The following is a 15,399-nucleotide window of genomic DNA, read 5'->3' as shown; positions in this document are numbered from 1 at the left end:
TTATACTCATCCATTGATGGATGAAGGCACAGATTATTTCCCAACACATAGAGTAACACTCTTGGGACAAAATGAATACCTAGGAGAGGTCTTCCTCCTATGAACCCATCAATCTGTTGGCTACCTCCAAGTTAGGGACTGAAATTTCAGTTTTAATATCAACTTTGTGTTTCATAGGAGAAGATGATAGACATTTTTACATTTAAAAACAAAGTGAAAATAGCGTATTATGTAGGGATTTCAGGGCAGTTGGAGAGGCACCACAAAAAATTTTGGTTTAAGATGGCATTGGGGAGATCATTGGAGCAGAGGAAGGAGACTGAAGGAGAGGAGGAGGGCTGGGAAGAGAGGAATGCTGGAATGAAATTGATCAAACTATGCTATGTATGTACATGAATATACCACAATGTATTTCTCTCTCTCTCTCTCTCTCTCTCTCTCTCTCTCTCTCTCTGTACTGTGGATTGAACCCAGGGGCACTTAACTAGTGAGCCACATCCCCCAGCCTTTTTAAATATATGTTTCTTAGAGACCTTGCTAAATTGCTGAGGCTGGCTTTGAACTAGTAATCCTCCTGCCTCATTCTCCCAAACCACAGGGATTACAGGCATGCACCACCATGCCCAGTGAATTGCATCTTTATGTATTATCTATTGAGCATTTATTTTTAAAAAATATAAATAAATAGAAGGAAACCAAGTAGAATAGAGAAAGGGGAACAGGAGGAAGGAGAAAGGAGGGGAAGAGGAAAACGTACTGGGGACTAAAGTGGAACATCCTATCTCTGTATGATTATATCAAAATGAACCCCAGTATTATGTATTAGTGTGCTGCACTAATTGAGAAATGAGGGGGAGAAGCTATTGGGTCCTGTGAGTTTGAAAACCACTATCCTGGGTGCTCTGGCTCCTGCTTATCTCTTCTGTCTTGCTTTGTGACCCCCAAGTCCTCAAACACACCACGGTGGCTCCACCTTTGGCACTTTGGTTTCGGCACCAGCAACGCTCCCTCCTGCACCTGCTCAGCTCTTGCCAACCAACCAGCAGTCATAGCTCTGAGGCTTTCTCTGTCAAACCACCTCCTTGAGTCCTCTCAGCATGTGCCACCTGATCAACGACTTCAGTGCATCCTTTCTGCCTCCAACGGTGTCTAGAATATGGAAGGGGACCTTATAGATTTGTGGAATGAAAGAATGAACAAACAAGGTAAAGTATCCTGCTGGTGATCTATAATTGGGCTCCCTAGTTCTACAACATATAGAACTATGAAGTGTTGGTTTGTTTGTTTTAATGGGTCCTGCTATGTTGCCAGGCTGGTCCGAAATTCCTGGGTTCAAGTGATCTTCCCACCTTGGACTCCCATAGCTGGGTCTGCAGGTGTGCTACTGCAACTGGCTTGTTAAGTTTTGCATTATAAAATAGGAGGTTAAAACATTTGAGCCCACCTGCGGCATCTGTGGCGCCCATGTTCACCATTTCAGGGGTAGCCCAATCAGCACTCACCGAAAATAACCTTCACAGTGTACTTACAAGCTCTTTTCTGCCTATTAGGTGTGTGTTTCTTAGACAAGACCTATCTGTGGGCCAGAACATGGAGTATAAAAGTTTTCATGTGTGATATCATCTTCTTCTCACAAATCACAATGGATGGACACGAGGTCAGAGGGCTGCCAGCAAACTTTCATTTCTAATTAAGCAACAACAACAAAAAAAATTGTCCACATCAAAAATTGTTGTATGGCAGGGAGTGTAGCTCAGTGCTAAAGCATGTGCTACCATGTTTAGGGCCTCAGTTCAACTCCCAGCACCAAGAAATAAAATTTTTAAAAAATTTTATTTTTAAATAAATATATGAACATAGGGCTCCAGCAAGTAGAAACTTCCATCAAGAGAAAGACAAAAAGTGATGGGTATAATGAGTGTTCATGACAGGACCCCCAGCCTCCTCATCCAATCCATCCTACACACCATCTTCCTAAAATACCAGCTATGTCACTCTACCCTGAGAGAATCCTTCAGTGTGTCCCTATCATCACACATGACATGCATAAGGAGACCTCAATGACATACTTGCAGAGCGAGCAGGGACCCTTCATAGCATGGCTCCTTCTGTCTTCTCACACATCCCGGCACAGGCCTGAGCTCCAGGCACACTGGTGAACTTGCCACACCAAGATTTCCAACATCCATTGCTCTGCGTGGCCTTCTAAGAGGTCCTTCTGCTGCTGCCTGGAAAATTCCAACTCATCCTTTAAGAAGTGCTCACAAGAGTTGGGGGTGTAGATTAATTGAGGAGCACTTGCCTTGCATGTGAAAGACCCCGGGTTCCATCCCTAGCACTGCAAAATAAAAGGTATCTGTGGCATGACTCTTCCCGTAGCCTCCCTGTCGCCTGCTGGGGGCCACGTTGGCAGCTCCCCCACTGGGGTCCCCCAGCACAGTGCACCACCTCAGGCAATAACCATTCCTAGTGTGATTTCCTCCTCACAGTCTCCCACTCCATGTGGGATTTCATGGAAAATATCTGTGACCGTAACACTGAAAAGAGGTTTCTAAAACGGTGGAGGATGCAGCCCAGCCTGATTCACAGTCTGAGGCAGCCCATGATGCAGAAATTGCAGAAGACAGACCATGTAGCCATGGAGCCTTGGATGGCCCATGTGTGGTGTTAGGATCAGGAGACTGCATGTAAAACATTCTGTGTATGTGCCAAGGTGTATTTCCCTGAAAGTGTGGGAGTGGGTGGGCCTGCTAAATTCTCAAAACCATCTGTGACCTGTAAAAGGTTATCCACCTTCCCCCTAATGAAGAACTGCAGCCTATGTGGTTAGGGCATTTATAAGGCCTCATAGCACCTTAGCACGCATCTGTGTCTAGAACCCAGTGTCCAGGGCTATGTCCACTTCTTAGCCATGTTCTTATCCCATCAAGAAGTCTGATACCTCTGACAATTCTGCTAGGAATGCTTCACAAATTGATGGCAGTGTTCCATTTATTCTAAGTTAAATATAATATCAAAGCATTCCACTTTAAAACTGGGGATAAATAATGTTTACTACATTTGATCTCCGTTTTACACCAAATACTATAACTGTACCATGACACTTGCATTCCCCACCATCACACACACACACTTTGGATACATCTTTAAATTCCTTTTAAATTTGTAGTACAGGTCAGAATGTAAATTTTATAATAAAATTACTGAGCTATGTTTGAGCTTTTAAAATTGCGGTTTCATAGGCTCTTAGTTTCTAAAATACTGATGACTTGCTCTAATTTATACATGAGCCAAGGTATTTAACTCTTTTAAAAGGACAATACACTTTATTACTTGGTTTTCTCTCTCTAGGAAATGACGATCAGAGGTTCCCTGGGAGATTCTTATCTCGACTCCATCTTTTTGCTCTTAGAAAGAAAGGCAACCCTGCTTCTTGGTTTGGCATAGAAAAAAAGAGAGGCTGTTTTGCTTTTCTGTTGCTCGAGCCCTCCTTGAGCGCTCTCACCTTGATGCCATGGCTGGCGGAAGTGGGAACAGTTGACCATCCTACGCCATTGTCCATTTAGTTGGCCTTTAAACAAGACTGAAGGAGAACAGGAAGTTCTTCCCAGGTTGCACACTGCCTACCGTGGTTCTACTTAAAGCTTGGCTTCCTTGCTGAAAAGGTTTCACTGAGAGTGTTCAGAGGGGGCCAGACAGACAACAAACTGAGATCCCAACTGCAGACAAGTCAAGGAGATCTGTCATTATCATTAGGAAATAGATAATAGATGGTGGGGGTTCTCCCTCTCTATAAATTAAAAAAAAAAGAAAAAAGAAAAAGAAAAGAAAAGAAAAAGATGGAGGAGAAAAGTGGGGAGGAAAAGCCAGAAGGAAAAAGATAGGAGCGTTCTGCAAACACACTAAAACAGAGCATCAGCATTATGCACAGAGGAGGGACAAATGCATATCAATTGTAAATGCACAGAGAGCAGAGAACCAGAGCGAGAGGGCTGACCCCCGAAAGAGGTCCGCCAGGCATCGAGAAAGAAGAGAAAAAGGAGGAGGGTTGACTGCCGATCACAGGATGAAGGGATAATCGGGGTGGGGGAGGACAGGACAGAGCCCGGCCCTTTCCCCCAGGTCCACCTGCAAGTGCTGACCTGCCGATTCCTCCAGCTCCCGATGGCTCCCTCAGGTATGCAGGCATGTTTACTGAAAATGGCTCGAGGGACAGTAAAGATGTCTTGCAGGCTTGCCGCAGGGCTGCCAGGAAATTGCAGTGAAGAAGTAAAAGCTGGTTCCAACAGAGCCTGAGTCACCTGCATGGGGACGCTCAGCTGGAAGTGGGGTCACTGTCAAAACGTACCCCCCCCCCCCCCCGTTTTCCTCATACCACAGGGCGCCTGACATTTCATTTGGATGTGAAGGGGCAAAGGCAGGCAGCCCGAGAAGCCCAGTAATTGGAGAAGGGCTCTCTGGTATTGATTAGGGGTCAAGGTTATGCTATTATTACATTACACTTGTTCTCTGCTGTTCTTCCCCATTGTCCCCATTAGCTGAGTATTACCATGCTGAACTGCTACACTGGGCCCCAAACAGGAATCTTGGGGAGCTTCATTGCAGACAAAGGCATAGAAGACTGAATTCCCACGGTAAATATTACTACAGTGCTCTCTTTTGTCTAACTTTCATCTTTTTTGGAGGGGAAGGGGGGGCTGGGGATTAAACTCAGGGGCGCTCAACTCCTGAGTCACATCCCCAGCCCTTTTTATTTTTTTATTTTGAGACAGGGTCTTGCTAAGTGGCTTAGGGTCTCACAAAATTGCTGAGGCCCTAGCCTCAAACTTGCCATCCTCCTGTCTTGGCCTCCAGAGCCACTGGGATTATAGGCGTGTACCATCATGCCTGGACTAACGTTCATCTTTTACAGATACCACACCTCTGCTTTTGTTTGGGATCTTTTTTTCCCCTTCTTTTCCTCCTCCTCCTCCTATTTTTTTTTTTCAAATACAATTTAGGTTTTTGATAAAGTTAAGTTTTTGCATTTGATTAATTAACATTCAAATAGTACAGTTTTGACTTAAAATTGCAGAGCAACAATCCTGGGCTCTACTCTCCCCTTTCTTAATTCTGCTGCCTTAATGCAACCTGTGCTAACATTTGTTATTGTTTTTCTTTTGGTTGCCATCTGAGTTCTAAATTATAAACTCCTACTTGTATTTCTTGGTTTTATTAACTCTAGACCTTCTTTATTGATTTCTTCCTGTGATGGAGGATTTAGCTTACACGGCTCCCACATCCCCTTCCCGCCTACTCCCAGGAGAGCAATTTTGTGATTCTCATTTCCTTCCCTGGCCTTCTTCATCTCTGCAAACCTTGACTCTCCACTTCATGATCCATCAATTGTATGAATATCCGTCCACTCTCTGAGACTGAGACAAAGGGTCTTACCTTGCCTTCAATGTCGACATTGTCCAAGTAGAAGCTCATTTACACTATGTTCTTTAATGTACTTGAGTCTCCTGGGATTTGCCAACAGGTTGGTTCCAAATATTCCAAGTCAACCAACAGCATTTACATCATCATAACCGTGTTAAGTGTCCATCGGGAGCCAAGTGGGGAGCTCCGATTGACCTCCCTTCTCTCTGGTTGCCCCTCAGTAGCAACTGCTTCCAGAGTCAAGTTCAAATGCATTTTCCTTTTGTGTGTTCTACCATGTAATCATAATAACACTTTCATTTTATTTTGCCTGTAGTTGGACTATAGCTTTCTGATAATGGGGTTTTTTGTTGTTGTTGTTGTTTTTTAGTTATGCTTTCTGATTTCTTTTCCTTGGCCTACACATGATGATTTTTTCAATATAATAACTTGATAAACTAGAGTCCTCAGTTATATAAACACTAATCTACGTGTTGCTGGGAAGTCTCTAATCAAATAATTCTAATAAGGGAGATTAAAGTGAGTGAACCTAATTTAATCTGTTGGAAAACCTTGAAAGCCAAGCTGAAGTTTCTCCAACAAAGAAAAAAAAAAAAATTCCACCGGTGGACAACAGATTCAGCCTGCTGTATAGTTTCAAGTCTGCCATGATCTTCCCTTTCTTACAACATGGTCTATATATGTCAAACTTGCATACTAGTCCCTGCAATCACATAAGCCAATTCCTTGTATTAACTCTTTTACCTACCTTCCTTCCTACCAGCTACCTAGTAGCTCTTTGTTACTGTAACAAATTACCTGAGATAACTTAAAAAGAGGAAAGGTTTATTTTACCTCTCAGCTTTAGAGGTTTCCATCCATGGTCCTTTGGGTCTATAGCAAGGAAGTACATCAGGGCCAGGCAGACATGATGGAAGAAGGGGCTCACCTCAGGGTGGCCAGGAAGAAAAGAGAGAGGAAGGGTCCCGAGACCCAATGTCCACTTTAAGGGCACTGTCCCTGTGACCTACCTTCCTCCCACGAGGCCCCACCTCTTAAAGGTTCTACCACCTCCCAATAGTGGCCACACGTTAGAGGCCACATCTTGATCACAGGGTCCTTTGGGGGACCTTCATGATCCAAACTATCTGTCATCTATCAATCTTCCATCCTTCCGCCGTCCCCACTGACTCTGAACCTTGACTGATACGCTTCCCGTCTGTTCCTTTATTCATCCTGAAGTTTTGCAAGTGCCTTTGTCGTACCACTGAGCCTTCCAAATCGCCCTCTGTTCTGGAGCCCTGTCTCCTCCTTCTTCCCGTCCATGCAGGTTGCTCTCTGGGCCTGCACAGACTCTCAGGACTTCCCTTCTCTGCGCTCTCTAGCTGACCTTGTGTCTCCTGGATGCTACAACATCACCTGTTGGTTTTCTTCCTCATTTTGTTGGTTGAATAAGTCATTTCCTAATATAAAACAAAATCCCTTTTTTTTTTTTTTAGAAGCTTTTTAAATTTTGCTCTTCCCCTTGAGTGGTAGTTTGAACACAGAATTCCAGGTTGAAAACAAATGCCCTCTACGAACTTTGAAGGCACTGGGAGAGTCTTCCCTTTTACCTGGGATTGCTGGATTGCTGAATGGAACCCATGCTCGTCCGATTATCGTTCTTTTTTAGGCGACCTATTGTTGTTTGTTTCCACTGAAAGCTTTTCGGATCTTTTCTTCGCCCTTGGCGGACAGAGATTCCTGATGACAGATCCAGCTGTAGCTCTTTACGTCACCAAGTTTGTGATGCCCATTCAAACGCCCAGAATCTGTGGATGTGTCATTTGTGTGGCAAAGATGGGCTTCGCAGGTGTGACTAGCCTAAAGACCTTGAGATGGGGAGACTATCCAGGTGGGTTCCATGTGATCACAAGGGTCTTCTGCAGGAAAAGAGGAAGGCAGGAGAGTCTGAAGCCCAGGAGAAAGAGAAGGCAAAATCTGAAGATGCTAGACTGTGGGCTTTCAAAATGGAGGAAGGGGTCACAAACCAACAGATGCAGGTGGTGTTTAGCAACTGACAAAGACAAGGAAACAAGGAGCCCCCAGAAGGAGCGCAGACCTGCCAACACTCTGATCTTAGCCCAATAAATCCATTTTGGATTTTTGATCTCCTGAACGGTAAAACAATGAATCTGTATTTTAAGCCACTAAGTCTGGGATAATTTCTTACAGCAGCAATATGAAACTAACGCAGATTCAGATTTTTTTTTTTTTTTGGTGTTAGATTTACATACTCCCCTGATGCTCTACAACTCAGCTACATCCCCAACCCTTTTAAAATTATTTTTATATATATTTTTTTGTGACAGGGCCTCACTAAGTTACCCAGGTTGGCCTTGAACTTGCAATCTTTCTATCTCCGCCTCCCAAGGAGCTATGATTACAGGTATATACCTCTGTGAGATCTTCACTTTTCAAGATTCCTTTTTAGAGCATCCAGTTCTTATTTTATGGATATATTAGCTTCTTTAACTCTGAAAAGTTCTGTTTTGTTTTGGGTTTTTTTTTTTAAGATACATTTTTATTTGATTTTTTTTCTTCCACTGCAAATTCTTCTGATGCCTTGATGTTATTTTTATCTTGAACTTTCTACATCATGGTGCTTGTTTCATCTCACACGTCTGTTGAATCCTCAGCCATTTAGCCATTATGTTGCGACCCGTGTGTCCAAAGGAGCAGGTTTTGCTCTGGGTACCAAGATCTACAATGTCTGCCTTAGCTCTTCCTGGAGAGTCTGTTGGGGAAGTTGGTGTCCTTGGAGTAGTTGCTGGGCTGTGGCTCTTCTGAGAGCAGGAACCGTGAGGGGGAGGAGAGGACTTCTGCAGCGAGCCCTTCTGTCCTTCTGCTGTGATATCTGCCCTCCTGTCCCCTCGCCACAGCAGCACCCTTCGCCTCTCCAGTTCTGCATCACAAAACTATGATTGGTTCACGGTCAGCGCTCACCATTCTCTCACACATTCTAGAAACGCACTAAGACTCTCATCCGTTGATGGTTCCTTTGCCATTTTCAAAAATTATTGCTATTGCTGGTTTTTGTTTTCTTTTACATTTTAATTGTTTGCTGGGATATTAGTGGGATCTCAAAGGGGCATGCAGACCCACATGCGGGCTTGGGTCTGCCATCTTGAGTAAAGGCTGCGGAATTCTCACACATGTTACTTGGGTCAATAAGTGCAAAAAAGGAAAGTCCACAAGGCACTTGGGGCTTGATTATGCCTTGAAGGACAGGATCCACAGCCACAGGCAAAAACACGAGGTCCCCACAGTCAGATATAGAACCGTTATTAAGAACGGTCTTGGGGGCTGGGACTGTAGCTCAGTGATAAAGCATGTGCTTAGCCTGCCGAGTCCCTGGGTTCAATACCCAATGCCAAAAATAAATAAATAAAATCTGAGAAACAAGTCTTTACTGAGCCAGTGGCACATTCCTCTCCCGCTACCCCACACTGATGGGCATCTTCACAGTCACAAGCCACAGGACAATTTGCCCATGTCCTGAACATGGAAAAAAATGGTTAACCTGAATTCTTCTCATTCGCTGACGCTGGTGATCACCATTCACTTAGTTAAACATCTATTTTGTGCCAGATACTGTGCTCAGGGCTTGAGATCCATTTCCTGCCCTCATAGAGTTGAACCTTATGGTCACACAATTCGGCGTAACATGGCACCTGGGATCAACGCTTTGCCTGAACCATATTTCAGTCTCTGAGACTGAGTGAGGACTTGTGGATTGAGTGTGAAGGGTGACAGTTTCTGTGAGGAACTGATTTAAGAGGAGCATCAATTTCCATAAATGCCATTGCATACTTTGTGGGCATGTATGGATATTATCATTGCATAGAGAGACCTGGCCAAACATACATCACATGAGAGATGGCAGAGGCCCCCCCACCCCGAGGGATCAGGAGACCCGGAGGCCTGGGGTCTTTTCATTTCGGTGTTGCCAACAGGTCGATGGCTTTAGGACCCCGGGCAGCTCTACTCAGCTTCCCTGAGTGGGATATTTTTTGTGTCATCTGTGAAATGAAGCAGTCAGATAAATGATCTGCTATGTCATTCCCAGTTCTAAAAGTGTCTCTCACCATAGGTAGGTCTCTTCTAGAAGTTGGGTTCCCTTCAAATACCTTGACTGAAGAGAATCTTGTGCTCAGGACATCCAAGTGTACTTTCTAATTCTCAAAAGGGATCTTTGTTCAGGATATTTAATTACCTAATTGTGTATGGAGAGTGAGCAACGAGGCATTTGAAAGATGCAGAAATATATTTGTTTTCACTTAGAAAAACTTTTTAGCTTCATGTGTTTCTGCTTTCGCTTACAGTGGCTTCCCATTGACGAATGCACGTTTTTCTTATTTCTGGGAGATTTGTCGACTGAAGAACAGTGTTTTGAACAACAATTAGGTATTCCTTTGGGTCTTTTGCTCCTGGCTTTATTTTAAAATGCGTAAGTTTTTAAATGTGAACCTATAATAGGGTGAAGTATTGGTCTTGAAATATTATTCATGAAAGTGGGTGGAAGTTTGTGTGTCTGATTCTTTGTGTGTGTGCTCTTTATGGGCAACAAAAGCCCCTTTTGGGGCTTTCAAGACTATTTTCTCAGCCCCTGGAAGAACCCTCAGGTTGTCTGAAGGATTTGGCAAATTGGAAGGGGAGACTTTTATGTGAACAATAAACCGAACGGTTTTGAGAATTAGGCTAGCTTTGTTTCTTGAAGGGTGTGATCTTTAACTCTTTGTTTATCAATTTGTGTTTATCCTTGCAATTGGTTAGAAATGTTTATAGTTTGGAAACAATATCTCTAAGTGAATTAGTTACCCCTAGAGTAAAATTTAAAAAATAAATGAACTTCCATTTTTTTTTTTTATTTCTAAGATGTACTTACTTATGCTCATAATTTTATTTTATTTTATTTTTGGTGTGGGGGCGGGGGTAGGAACTGAACCCAGGGCCTCAGCATGCTGGCCGAGAACTCTACCACTGAGCTACACCCCTAGTGCCTCTCATAATATTAATACCAACCTTGATCCTCAAGCTGAACCCTGGCTACCAAGGCTACCAAGGTGGAGGAAGAATCTCCCTCGGGTTGTTAATAAAAGGACAAAGGAGAGAAAGGCCTCCTTTTACCAGGGTGCTTCCTCCTGAGAAGCAGTGTTCCCGTGGGCAGAGTGCCCTGGCCCATCCCTTTTGATCTCCAAGGATCTTTGGGAGGGTGGCAGGGCTCTCCACAGATTTCCATTCAAAGGCCAAATTCTTTTCCTGGAAGAAGTTTTTGTTTTTCCCAGTGCATTGAGCTCTGCTTCAGTTGCTAATCACCATTAATGGTCCCAAGCCTGCAGGGAGGCCAAGATCAACCCTAAGTACACACATGTGAACTGCCAGTGCAGGGTGGGGGGGTGTCTCAGAAATGAGTCATTTTTAAGTACGAATCAAAGCGTGTTATCCTTATAGGCAAGTGTGTCATCAACACACGTGATCTTGCTCAGCTGTGGCTATATCTAATTAGCCAAGCCAGGGATGGTGGCACACGCCTGTAATCCCAGATGCTCAGGAGGCTGAGGCAGGAGGATTGCAAGTTCAAAGCCAGCCTCAGCAATTTATCCAGGCCCTAAGCAGTTTAGCAGGACTTGTCTCAGAACAAAACACAAAAAGGGATAGGGATGTGGCTCAGTGGTTAAACACCCCTAGATTCAATCCCTGATATTAAAAAAAAAAAAAAAAATCAGCCAAAATACAGCTGTGGAGGGACTTAGGAAGAGCTGACCAAATCCTTTCTCGTAAAGGAAATAAAAAGAACGCAGGCCATTTCTGCATTTCCTAAACCTACAAAGTCTGTGAGGATAGTTCAGACCCGCATGTTAATATCATACATATCTATTTACTAATATGGAATTTCTGGATGAATATTTACTGACACAGAAGAAGTTTGTGTTTGGTAACTAAAAAATTAGGTTGAAACAATGTGTGCTGAACGTGTCATTGGAGTAAATAACTGTTTTAATAAGAAGAGAACTGAATTTTTGATTTATGGAACAATGACTACTTTTAGAAAGTGGGGCCATAGGTGTATTATTTTATACTTTTTTATGATCTATATTTTTCTATTATCTCCAATAAGATTGCATTGATTTTGATTTTTGTTTATTTTTATTTTGTTTATCAATTTATTTGGTGGTAGGAGGGATTGAACCCACGAACTGCCTTTTTAATAAGAAAAAACAGTAAACACTCCGTACACTCTGTATAACCAAAGTGTTAAGACCACGTGACAGCAACTGAGCCACTGGTATTTATGGTGATCACATAAAACCTGGGCAAGAAGCTAACAAATAACATTATAAATGATTTCTTTAGGGAAAACCTTTCCCAAAGTTTTCTCAAGGTCAGCCCTTCCCTTGATTCCCCAGAACATATGTCTGTAAAATGCTCTGAGAAAAACAAGCAGTTTCTTTTTAAGACCTCAGACAATGTTGGCCACATTTTTAAAAAAATGAACCCTTTTGTTGATTCAAAATGCACGCTGGAAGGTTCCAGTGGAGAACCTGTCACATCAATTACTTGACCACAGAAATCTTCTTTCATGGAACACCTGATAATATCCTGCAGCGCCCCCTTAGGAAATGCTGGCTTCTAGTAAAGTCCAAGCAGACCCTCTGTCTCCGTACTGAGTCCCAGAGACCTCTTACTTTGACTACTTTCTTGAAGATGGAATCCCACCACCAAAGGTGTTCTCTTCCATCTGCCTAATGAATTGAAGCCCAGCATAGGAGCAAACTACCAATCAGCAGCAAGGTGCTTCTGCTAACACTAGCCGCACCTTCCACAGAGTTCTCTTGGGGAGTTATATTTTTCCTGGGCTCTTTCTCAGCAAGTAAGAGGGGCGTGGACCCTCCACAGCAAACCACAGGAGGCATAGCTCTCACCTCAGGGTCAGCCCTTCCCTTGATTCTTTCCAAACCACTCTCACTTCTTCCATTTCACAGGAATGGTGCTTCAAAGTCCCTAATGGGAACAGCCAGGGCTGATTTCCAACACAGACCCTGGGCGTTTGGCACACCCGAGGATAAAAATTTGGTACATATTAAATATATCATTATTACAATTTAAAATTGCGATTAGGGGCTGGGGATATAGCTCAGTTGGTAGAGGGCTTGCCTCGAATGCATAAGGCCCTGGGTTCAATCCCTGGCAACACACACACACACACACACACACACACACAATTGCAATTAAAAACAACTTCTTTTAGAACTGTAGTAATATAGGCCAGGCGCAGTGGGGCATGCCTGTAATCCTAGCATCTCAGGAGGCTGAAGCAGGAGGATTGTGGTAAAATGTCTCTGGGTTCAGTCCCCAGTACTGCCCCCCAACCCCTGCAGTCCAATAACAACTAAATCTTTGAAGTCATGAATTAGAAAATTTAAGGTTAGAGAGAATGAGATGGAAATCCTTCTAAGTTTGAGACTTTCTTTTTAAATAATGCATTAAAAGTTAGTTACATATTTAGCTAGGCACAGTGACACATGCCTGTAATCTCAGAAGTTTAGGAGGCTGAGGCAGGAGGATCATGGTTCAAAGCCAGCCTCAGCAAAAGTGAGGTGCTAAAGCAACTCAGTGAGACCCCGTCTCTAAATAAAAAATACAAAAAATAGGGCTGGGGATGTGGCTCAGTGGTCAAGTGCCCCTGAGTTCAATCCCTAGTACCCTCCCTGCCCCCCCAAAAAATAATAAAATATACATAACAAAATTTACTATTTTAATTATTTTTAAGAACAAAATTCAGTGGTGTTAACATTGTCATCACCAGCATCCATTTCTAGAACTTTTTCATTTCTCCAACTAGGAACTGTGCACCCATTACACATTAACTCCCCAGTCCTGACTCCCTCCAGGCCCCGGTGGCCTTAATTTTACTTTCTGTTTCTATGAACTTACTATTTTTGTTCCCTTATGAAAGGGGGACAATGTATTTGCCCTTTTGTGTCTGGCTTATTCACATAGCATAATATCTTCAAGGTTGGTGCAAAACACAATGGTTTCAAATTAAATAATTATTTTGTATCAGTCAAAGGCCCAAGAGTGTTTGTGATCTTTCACCAAAGTTTGTGTGACGCCATCCAACATGAAAAGCTTAAGGAACTGAGTTGGAATCCACACAAGGTCAGTTTCTTTTTCATTCTGAAAAATAGAAACTGAAATAGAAACTTCTGACCACAATTAGTCATTGGGGTTGGCAAAACTGTTCAGAACCTCTGTCTGATAATTCTAAATACGTAGTTCAAACATGTACCAGAAAGTATGCTGTAATTTCTTTCTCAGTAGTGTCAGACACTGGGATTAAAAACATCCCGTTTAATACCTGGAATGTTCTAGGATTTTACTCAGAGATAATGGTAAGTGAAATTCTCCATTTTTATTTCATGTGGCTCTGTATGCTCAGGGCCCTGTGTTCCATTCCCAGAGCCAAAAAAGAAAAGAAAAGAAATAAAAATAAATATTATTTTTTGTTATGGATCTGGAAAGTATTTCTCCAGCATTGGATTTCTTTTTATTTATCTTATTTTTTTTGGATACGACATGTAAATCTGTCCCATAATATCACTGATTTCTCTGATGATTGGGGAAAAAAGTGTCAAAATCAAATTCAAGATATTGGTACCATAGTTTAGTCTTCTTAAAAAATTCTGATAGCTCCAGGAGTTAAAAAGATAAAATTTACACTCTGACATGATAGACTGAGGCCCTTGAAAAGTAGAACATATCATAGAGAGATGCCACTTGAATACATCACCTTTAACAAAATGACATTACTGGTGTTTTTCTTTCTTCTTGTCGAAAACACACTCTTCACCTCAATGAACAGTTTCCATCTCTGTGGAAGAAGAGGCTCGGAACTTGCTCCACTTTCCTCACAAAGCATCTTAAAAGACCAACCCTTGGTGGTCACGGTGAATTTATGAATTGCTCTCACCCACAGTCTTCTGGAAATGAAATAATGAATAAAGGGACAAACACTCTGTCCACACAGTAGACGTGTCTTTCAGCCTCCATCTTGGCTCACAGGGTCATGGCCGAGGACGTGAGGGACCTCCTCTTGCCTGGGGTGGGAGCCACAAACTCGCCAATAAGTCACTGAGCACTTCTCTCTCATATTTTTCTTTTCCTTCTTGAGTGGAATTTCCACATTTTGCAAGGATGAGGCCCTTGGCCAGAAATGCCACAATGAAAGGAGAAACTGCTCCCTAGGCCAATCCTCTTTCACAGGTGGGGGTCCCAAAGCATGAAGAAGACGGAGGGAGACCGGAGGAGGTGATGGATGGTTCCTGGCATTGAATGTGGCCATGTCTTGCTTGTATCTCTGCACTTTTCTGCCAAGGGCTGACTGATACTCCATACTTCCATGATTCTTTCCAAATGTAAGTCAAACATCTACAAGCTCTCTCTCCTGCTAAACACTGCTTTTCTGTGCAGCATGCCATTAATTTTATATTATATATGACAATCCATTTGGATTATGAAATTCTCAGCAGCTAATTACAGTTTCTTCCTGAGCATAGTTATTATCATTAATCTTATAGAGAAACCTCTTAAACATAGTGTGATTTCTCTCTCTCTCTCTCTCTCTCTCTCTCTCTCTCTTATAAAAATTTCTCTCTCTCTCTCTACATATATAGATAGATAAATATCTGGTATGTAAATATAAAAATATATATACACACACACACACATTTGATGTTTAACTTTGAATGATATTTCTTTAGTTTTGGTCTCTTCTCCACCTTTAAATGACAAAATTAATCACTTTCACATTTGAAAGCATTATTTTGTGCTTGTTCAGGAAAAACTCAATTGGTTTATCAGAAAGGTCAGGGTACTTTGAAAGCAATGCAAAGCTCCAGTGGCTTCTTGCCATTCTTTAACAAAATTTCGCAACAGACAATGCAATAGATACTACAG

Source organism: Callospermophilus lateralis, chromosome 8 (assembly GCF_048772815.1).
Source record: "Callospermophilus lateralis isolate mCalLat2 chromosome 8, mCalLat2.hap1, whole genome shotgun sequence".
Taxonomy (NCBI): domain Eukaryota; kingdom Metazoa; phylum Chordata; class Mammalia; order Rodentia; family Sciuridae; genus Callospermophilus; species Callospermophilus lateralis.
The sequence above is the reverse complement of the archived record's forward strand: the minus strand, read 5'-3'. Positions refer to the sequence as shown.